This window comes from Rutidosis leptorrhynchoides, chromosome 9, assembly GCF_046630445.1.
Source record: "Rutidosis leptorrhynchoides isolate AG116_Rl617_1_P2 chromosome 9, CSIRO_AGI_Rlap_v1, whole genome shotgun sequence".
In the NCBI taxonomy this organism is placed as follows: Eukaryota; Viridiplantae; Streptophyta; class Magnoliopsida; order Asterales; family Asteraceae; genus Rutidosis; species Rutidosis leptorrhynchoides.
Window position 1 is genome coordinate 258,899,368 of NC_092341.1, and position 10,505 is coordinate 258,909,872.

Below are 10,505 nucleotides of genomic sequence, written 5' to 3' on the forward strand. Positions count from 1 at the left end.
ACTTTACGCTTTAAATTAAGTCATATTTATATTTAATATTTTACATTAGGTTTTAATTGTGATATAAGATGTAAAATCGACAAACCGGTCATTAAACGGTAAAACCCCCCCTTTTATAATAATAATAATAATACTTATATATATATATATATATATATATATATATATATATATATATATATATATATATATATATATATATATATATATATACACTTAATAAAAATATAGCGTTAAACTCAACTGTATCCCTGTGGAACGAACCGGATTTACTAAAAACTACACTACTCTACGATTAGGTACACTACCTATAAGTGTTGTAGCAAGGTTTAGGTATATCCCATTCTATAAATAAATAAATAACTTGTGTAAAATTATATCGTATTTAATATTATTTCGTAATAAAATTAATAGTATTTCGTACTACACCTCGCACACATCAAGTAATTTTTGACGCCGCTGCCGCCGAAGCGAAACGCTATATTCTAAAAAATAAAAATATTTATTTTTAATCTATTTTTGTAAAAAATATAGGAAGTTTTAAATATTAAAATGTAAAAACATAAGAAAAGAAAAATATATATCTATATTTTTAAGTGTTTAAATTAAAAAGTTTTTATTTTTATTTTTATTTTTTAGTTACAAAAACTAATAAGGAATTTTTTTATATAAGTTTTAATTAAATTATATTTTCTATATAATAAAAACAGAAAATAGAAATCAGAAAAAGAGTATAAAAAAAATGGAACCTGCAATTTTTGAGTCTGCAACATTTTTGAGTCTGCATGCCACGCGATCGCATGGCTGCACTGCTTCAAACTCATGCAACCGCATGAGTAGGTCTGACAGGTTCTGATCCTTAGTCGTACAATTAGGGTTTGTGTTTAATAATAATTATTATTAATTAATTAGTAATTAGGGTTTATATTTAATAATAATTAGTTTTAGTTAATTTAATTTGGTATTTTTAAATTTTAATTAGTTTTATTAATTATAGATTAATACTTTTATAAAATAATAATATAAAAATGATATTTTTATAAAAATTGTATTTTTATAACTTTAAGTTTTATTTTTATATTTTGTATCTTTTTAATCGTTTAATCGTAATTTGTATTTTTATCATTCGTAATTAGTTTTAAGATTAGTTTTTGCCATAGTTATTTTATATTTCTAGATTTTTAGGCTTTGCCATAAAATCCCTTAAGTGCTTTTTCTTTAGATTAAGATTTAGGCGCTTTGGAATTTTGCGACGCAGTTTTTAAGACTTTAGTGCCTTTTTAAGTAATTGCCGTTTTGGATTTGAATTCCTTTAAAGCTTTAATACCTTTAGACGCAAGTTTTAATTTTTAGTTTTTAGACTTTTAAGTTTCGATGCTTTACGTTCTTGTTATTATTTTTTTAACTTTTTGTTTTTCGACTCTTATTTTTCGACGCGCTTTTTCTTTCTCATTTCTACGCTCTAGTTTTTAGGACATAGAATTTTCTTTATTTTCTTTAAATTTTGACAAAAAATTATTTTAAGCGGTTAAATTGATAGACATCTAAAATTTTCTGGTTCGTAGTAATAGTTGAATTTGTTAGTGGCGAGTTGTGGGCTTCTGATTTAAAGGGTCCTGGCTACGTGCTGCATCTATCGGCTATTCGAAACGTAGGTAAAATCAGAAAATTCTATTAATTTGATAACTTTAATAATTTTTTTCTTTATAACTAATAGGATTTTCAGTGAATGCACCGAGTAAAACGTTCACCACCTTTCATACGTTCACCACCTGTAACTCGATCAAGACATCTAGCCAATATTGTCGCCGTTGATTTTTCTTTAGAATCATCATCTAGTCGAACGAGTATTCCAATTCAAATTTCCGATAATCCATTTTTTGAACCCGACTTCACAATTGAGAACCCGGAGGATATTCAAGGACAATTTCGAGATCCTGAACCACTAACCATTCCTCCTGAACCACAAATTATTCAACCAGAGATTGTTGAGGAAGAAACCATTAAATCAGAATCCTCTAGTTATTCAGATTCAACAAATTCAATCATGGAAAATCAGGAACCTCTAAGTATGGAAGACCGAATGAGAGCTACACGCACTGGCCAAGGTCATGCCATTACTCAACCAGACATTAATGTGCCAGATTATGAAATCAAAGGACAAATCCTACACATGGTAACTAATCAATGCCAATTTAGTGGTACGCCAAAAGAAGATCCAAACGAACATCTTCGAACCTTTAATAGGATCTGTACTCTATTTAAAATCAGAACAGATCTACCTCATGTTATTTCCCTGAACTTTAAAGGGAGAAGCCAAAGATTGGTTAGAATCGTTACCTGAAGGAGCGATTGACACATGGGATGTTTTAGTTGAGAAATTTCTTAAAAGATTCTTTCCAGCATCTAAAGCCGTGAGACTTCAAGGAGAAATTGTTATGTTCGCGCAAAAGCCAAATGAAACTCTATCAAATAGTACAAATATTCTACCAAGGTTTAGACACTTATCAAATAGTACAAATATTCTACCAAGGATGCGACGTCGCTACCCAAAAAGACATCGACACAGCAGCTGGTGGTTCCATTATGAAGAAAACTGCAACCGAAGCTCACAAGATCATTGATAACACAGCATGCCACTCACATGAGTGGCATCAAGAAAAAGATATTTTTTATTATTTGTTATTATTTTTTTAACTTTTTGTTTTTCGACTCTTATTTTTCGACGCGCTTTTTCTTTCTCATTTCTACGCTCTAGTTTTTAGGACATAGAATTTTCTTTATTTTCTTTAAATTTTGACAAAAAATTATTTTAAGCGGTTAAATTGATAGACATCTAAAATTTTCTGGTTCGTAGTAATAGTTGAATTTGTTAGTGGCGAGTTGTGGGCTTCTGATTTAAAGGGTCCTGGCTACGTGCTGCATCTATCGGCTATTCGAAACGTGGGTAAAATCAGAAAATTCTATTAATTTGATAACTTTAATAATTTTTTTCTTTATAACTAATAGGATACTCAGTGAATGCACCGAGTAAAACGTTCACCACCTTTCATACGTTCACCACCTGTAACTCGATCAAGACATCTAGCCAATATTGTCGCCGTTGATTTTTCTTTAGAATCATCATCTAGTCGAACGAGTACTCCAATTCAAATTTCCGATAATCCATTTTTTGAACCCGACTTCACAATTGAGAACCCGGAGGATATTCAAGGACAATTTCGAGATCCTGAACCACTAACCATTCCTCCTGAACCACAAATTATTCAACCAGAGATTGTTGAGGAAGAAACCATTAAATCAGAATCCTCTAGTGATTCAGATTCAACAAATTCAATTATGGAAAATCAGGAACCTCTAAGTATGGAAGACCGAATGAGAGCTACACGCACTGGCCAAGGTCATGCCATTACTCAACCAGACATTAATGTGCCAGATTATGAAATCAAAGGACAAATCCTACACATGGTAACTAATCAATGCCAATTTAGTGGTACGCCAAAAGAAGATCCAAACGAACATCTTCGAACCTTTAATAGGATCTGTACTCTATTTAAAATCAGAACAGATCTACCTCATGTTATTTCCCTGAACTTTAAGGGAGAAGCCAAAGATTGGTTAGAATCGTTACCTGAAGGAGCGATTGACACATGGGATGTTTTAGTTGAGAAATTTCTTAAAAGATTCTTTCCAGCATCTAAAGCCGTGAGACTTCAAGGAGAAATTGTTATGTTCGCGCAAAAGCCAAATGAAACTCTATCAAATAGTACAAATATTCTACCAAGGTTTAGACACTTATCAAATAGTACAAATATTCTACCAAGGATGCGACGTCGCTACCCAAAAAGACATCGACACAGCAGCTGGTGGTTCCATTATGAAGAAAACTGCAACCGAAGCTCACAAGATCATTGATAACACAGCATGCCACTCACATGAGTGGCATCAAGAAAAAGACATTTTTCGTTCATCTAAAGCGGCTAGAGCCGATTCTAGCCATGACTTTGATTCCACTTCCGCAAATCTAGATGCTTTCGAGAGACGAATGGAAAAGATGACTAAGGATATTCACGCAATACGAATTAGTTGTGAGCAGTGTGGAGGATCACATTTGACAGAAGATTGTCTCAGTATTGAACAAACAATGGAACAAAGAGAGAATGTTTCATATATGAACCAAAGGCCTGGAAATAATTATCAAAATAATTATCAACCGCCAAGACCAAACTACAATCAAAATCAGAATTATAACCAAAATGTTCCATACAACAACCAACAAGGTCCTAGCAATCAACAAGTATCTAATAATACTTACAACCAACAAAGACATATTTTTCTAAATAAACCACCACAAACCGATGATAAAATGCCAAATTTAGAAGATATGATGTCGAAGCTAGTTGCATCTCAAACTCAATTTTTCACATCTCAGAAACAAACTAATGAACAAAATGCTCAAGCATTTAGAAATCAACAAGCTTCTATCCAAAATCTGGAACAAGAAGTAAGTAACCTATTAGGGTTGATATGTGAAAGAAAACCGGGGAGTCTACCTAGCGACACAAATGCTAACCCCCGAAATGAAACAGCTAAAGCCATTACCACAAGAAGTGGTATTACACTTAAACCACCTGAAATACCTGTAATTTCTGATGACTCTATTCCTACTACACAGGCACCACAGCCTGAGCAAGAGAAGGAATCAGAACCGGTAGTTGAAAAGGTTAATGAAGATAACACAATTAAGGCTAAATCTTATGTTAAACCATACCAACCACCGATCCCTTACCAGAGTAAAATGAGAAAAGAAAGACTTGAAGCCGAGCAATCCAAATTCTTGGATATGTTTAAACAAATAAATGTCAATCTTCCTTTCATTGATGTGATTTCAGGGATGCCAAGATATGCTAAATTCTTGAAAGATCTAATCACAAATAGAAAGAAAATGGAAGAACTCTCAGTTGTTACAATGAATGCTAATTGTTCTGCAGTGCTGTGGAATAAACTACCAGAAAAATTATCAGATCCAGGAAGTTTCACAATTCCATGTTTTTTGGGTAGTCTTAGTTCAATAGAAGCATTGGCAGACTTAGGTGCGAGTATAAATTTAATGTCATATTCATTATACACTAAACTAGACCTTGGAGAATTGAAACCAACACGAATAAGCATACAACTAGCCGATCGATCAGTAAAATATCCTAGAGGGATAATCAAGAACATGCTAGTTAAAGTTGGTACTTTAGTATTCCCAGTAGATTTTGTTATTCTGGACATGGAAGAAGATTCTCGAGTTCCTCTCATATTAGGAATCCCATTCATAAACACGGCTAAAGCAATAATAGACGTGTTTGGTAAGAAATTGACCCTAAGTATAGAGGACGAGAGTGTTACCTTTTCTGTTGATAGAGCCATGCAACAACCGCAATCTGCAGATGATACATGTTATTATATTCAAACTATAGATTCACATACAGAATTATTATAAGAATTTTCAGAATTACAAGGAATAGGAGAATGTTCTTTAGGAGAAGGAACTGAACCAATTGATGAAACTGAAATATTAGCCACACACATGGCTAAGGAATACGAACCAACAATAGAAGAACTTCAAATGCTAAAAGAGGAAGACAGATATCGATACAAATCATCGATAGAAGAACCACCGACATTAGAGTTAAAGCCACTTCCAAACCATTTGGAATACGCTTATTTACATGGTGAATCTGAATTACCTGTAATAATCTCGTCTTCTCTTACTGAAAATGAAAAATCTCGACTCATTTCTGTGCTAAAAGCTCATAAACCAGCTATTGCATGGAAGATTCATGATATTAAAGGTATAAGTCCTTCATATTGCACACATAAAATCCTTATGGAAGAAGGTCATAAAACATATGTGCAACGCCAACGAAGACTAAATCCAAATATGCAAGATGTTGTTAAGAAAGAAATTATTAAACTGCTCGATGCAGGTTTAATTTATCCAATCTCTGATAGTCCATGGGTAAGCCCAGTTCAATGCGTACCTATGAAGGGTGGCATCACTGTCATCACAAATGAAAAAGATGAGCTTATTCCTACTAGGATAGTAACGGGATGACGTGTCTGTATTGATTATAGAAAAGTAAATGACGCCACCAGAAAAGATCACTTTCCCTTACCTTTCATTGATCAAATGTTGGAAAGGTTAGCCGAAAATAGTTACTATTGTTTCCTTGACGGTTTTTCCGAATATTTTCAAATTCCAATCGCACCCGAGGAACAAGAGAAAACCACCTTCACGTGCCCTTATGGTACTTTTACTTACAAACGCATGCCATTTAGACTTTGCAACGCCCCTGCAACCTTTCAAAGGTGCATGATGGCGATTTTTCATGACATGATAGAGGAATGCATGGAAGTTATTTATGGATGACTTTTCAGTCTTCGGTTATACTTTTGAAACATGTCTAGTTAATCTTAAACGAATGCTTATTAGATGCGAGAAATCAAATCTAGTATTTAATTGGGATAAATGCTATTTCATGGTTAAAGAAGGCATCGTTATTGGTCATAAAATTTCAAAGGAACGAATTGAATTGGATAGAGCTAAAGTAGATGTAAATGCTAAACTTCCACATCCCACCAATGTTAGAGGAGTTAGGAGTTTTCTAGGGCATGCCGGTTTTTACCGATGTTTCATAAAAGATTTTTCTAAAATTGCCACTCCTATGAATAAACTCCTTGAAAAGGATGCTCCATTCATCTTTTCGGATTAATGCATCAAATCTTTTAATATTCTTAAAGAAAAACTCACTAATGCACCGATCAATATAACTCCAAATTGGAATCTACCATTTGAACTCATGTGCGATGCAAGTGATTTTGCAATGGGAGCCGTTTTAGGTCAAAGAATTGAAAAATGATTTCAACCTATTTATTACGCTAGTAAGACGTTACAAGGAGCACAAACGAATTACACAACTATTGAAAAAGAACTCCTTGATATCGTCTTTGCTTTTGACAAATTTCGTTCATATCTCGTTCAAGCTAAAACGGTGGTCTATACCGATCATTCTGCTCTTAGATACCTATTTTCAAAACAAGATGCCAAATCATGATTAATCTGTTGGATCTTACTCTTATAAGAGTTCGATATTGAAATCCGAGACAAAAAGGGAGCAGAAAATCTCGCCGCTGGTCATCTTTCTCGCCTTGAAAACCCTGAATTAGAAGTTCTAAATGAATCGGCTATAAAAGATAACTTTCCTGATGAATATCTCTTGAAAATTGATTATAATGAAATTCCATGGTTTGCAGACTTTGCAAACTACTTAGTATGTGGATTCCTTAAAAAAGGGTTGTCATACCAAAAACAAAAGAAATTCTTTAGTGATATAAAACACTATTTTTGGGAGGATTCACATTTGTTTAATAGATGCCCCGATGGAATAATATGATGATGCGTATTCGGAGATGAAGCTAGTCAAATCTTAAACCATTGTCACACAGGACCAACAGGAGGGCATTATGGGCCTCAACTCACAGCAAGGAACGTCTACGACGCTGGATTCTATTGGCCTACAATTTTCAAAGAGGCACACCTTCTTTGTAAATCCTGTGATGCATGTCAAAGGGCTGAAAAATAAGTCAACGTGATGAAATGCCACAAAATGTCATTCAAGTATGTGATGTATTTGACGTTTGGGGTATAGACTTTATGGGTCCATTTCCAAAATCTCATAATAATCTCTACATTCTCGTTGCCATTGATTATGTATCTAAATGGGCGGAAGCACAAGCTCTCCCAACTAACGATGCACGAGTTGTAGTCAACTTCTTAAAACGTCTTTTTTCTAGGTTCGGAACACCGAAAGCTTTAATAAGTGATCGGGGTACTCATTTCTGTAATAATCAACTTGAGAAAGTTCTCAAAAGATATGGAGTAACTCATAAAATCTCAACCACTTATCATCCACAAACAAGTGGACAAGTTGAAAATACCAACCGAGCTTTAAAACGTATTCTAGAGAAAACTGTAGGATCAAATCCGAAGGAATGGTCTATGAAATTGGAGGATGCACTTTGGACTTTTAGAAAAGCCTACAAAACTCCAATTGGCAAAACACCTTTTAAACTTGTTTACGGAAAAGCATGTCACCTTCCAGTAGAAATTGAGCACAAAGCATTTTGGGCTTTGAAGACATGTAATCTTGATTTGCATGAAGCTGGACGTCTACGATTAAGTCAATTAAACGAATTAGAAGAATTAAGATATGATGCATATGAAAATTCATTAATTTATAAGGAAAGAATGAAGAAATGGCATGATAAAAGAATCAGAAGTTCAAAAGAATTTAAGGAAGGAGACAGAGTTCTTCTTTTCAATTCACGATTCAAGTTATTTCCTGGAAAATTGAAATCAAGATGGTCTGGACCATTCATAATCAAAAGATTTTGCCCGTACGGAACAGTAGAATTAATAAATTCAAATGGGATTGAATTTAAAGTTAATGGTCACAGAATTAAACATTACATAGATAGTCCAATGAAAGTTGAAGATGAAGTTAATCACAATTTCGACACCACAGCTAACTAAGTGTGGGGAGATTCAAATGTTTTAAAGAAATAATATAATGCTGTCTAGAGTTAGATTTTCTGTTTTTATGTAGTTCTCGAAAATGGAATCTGATTGGTCTTTCCCTAGCAGACCCTAAAGAACTAGTCTTCTCCCTCCATCCTGAATTTTTGTTTTTTAGGTTTTACGAGATGAAGAATTCCTTTGATTTGAACCACGGTCTACTACTACACGCTATGATTACTAAATTTAATAATAACACCTTCCCGAGTGAACTGGTATCATTCATAAGAGGCAAAATGGACGAAGTGAGGAAAGGACTCAGGAACAATCATAATAAGATACATTTTGGTAAAGGAAAATCAAAATCCGCAACAAAAATAAGAGCACGACACCTTGAAAGATGTCGTAAATGCGGAAAATGGTCACACGAAGGGAAATGTTCAAACAATCAAACACATTCCAATACCGAGTTCGTTACTTTATGCAGAGAAGGACCATTCATATGTTTAGAAGAAAAGTTATTGAAAAAGCGAGTTTACGCTTATGTAGCAATGGAAAATCAAATCGAACGACTCTCCTATGAGTCGACTAAAGCAGGTCTCTGAGAATTCTATCTCACAGGTAAGTATGTACAGTTTTTATTTTATTTTATTGCTTTTAACCTTTTGTTAATAAACGCTGAATCATTCGCTATAAAGTATTAAATTGATATTCAATAAAAATTAGGTATAATAAACCGAAATTATTGATATTGAAAGGACCCGTCCTAATCCATCTGGATGAATACATTACATTTGGTTACATCACGAGTTACTTGACCTCTATATGATACATTTTACAAACATTGCATTCTTTTTTAAAAGACAAATTTCCATTACTTTGAAAGTTGACAGATATGCTTATCCTTTCATAATATATCCAAACTATGAATGACTTAATATTAATCTTGATGAACTCGACGACTCGAATGCAACATCTTTTGAAATATGTCATGAATGACTCCAAGTAATATCTCTAAAATGAGCAAATGCACAGCGGAAGATTTCTTTAATACCTGAGAATAAACATGCTTAAAAGTGTCAACCAAAAGGTTGGTGAGTTTATTAGTTTATCATAATCAATCATTTCCATCATTTTAATAGACCACAAGATTTTTATTTCCATTTCTCATAAACAATATCTCATATCAGGCATTTTGCAAAAACTGCATAGAGATAAAAATCATTCATATGGTGAACACCTGGTAATCGACATTAACTAAACGCGTCTAGAATATCCCCATCATTCCGGGACTCTATCGGACATGATAAAATCGAAGTACTAAAGCATCCGTAACCCGGATAGGGTTTGTTAGGCCTAATAGATCTATTTTTAGGATTCGCGTCAATTAGGGTGTATGTTCCCTAATTCTTAGATTACCAGACTAAAAAGGGTGATATTCGATTCCATAATCCAACCATAGAAAGTAGTTTCGATTACTTGTGTCTATTTCGTAAAACATTTATAAAAGCAGCGCATTATTTCTCAGTCCCGAAAATATATATTGCAAAAGCATTTAAAAAGGGAGCAAATGAAACTCACTATACGATATTTTGTAGTAAAAATATGCATACGACGGAACTGAACAATGCAAGGTTGGCCTCGGATTCACTAACATATACCATGTATATATATTAACACATATAATCACATAATTCCTTCTATATAATATTTATATATTTTTTAAATGTTGTAGTTATATACATATATATATACTTTATATCTTCAGTTATATTTTACATTTAGTTATTTTGTAAAATAATCAATATTCATACATATAGTTTTATATATATATATATATATATATATATATATATATATATATATATATATATATATATATATATATATATATATTTGTAATTGGTATTATATCAAAAATCAACAATTTGTTAAATGTAAT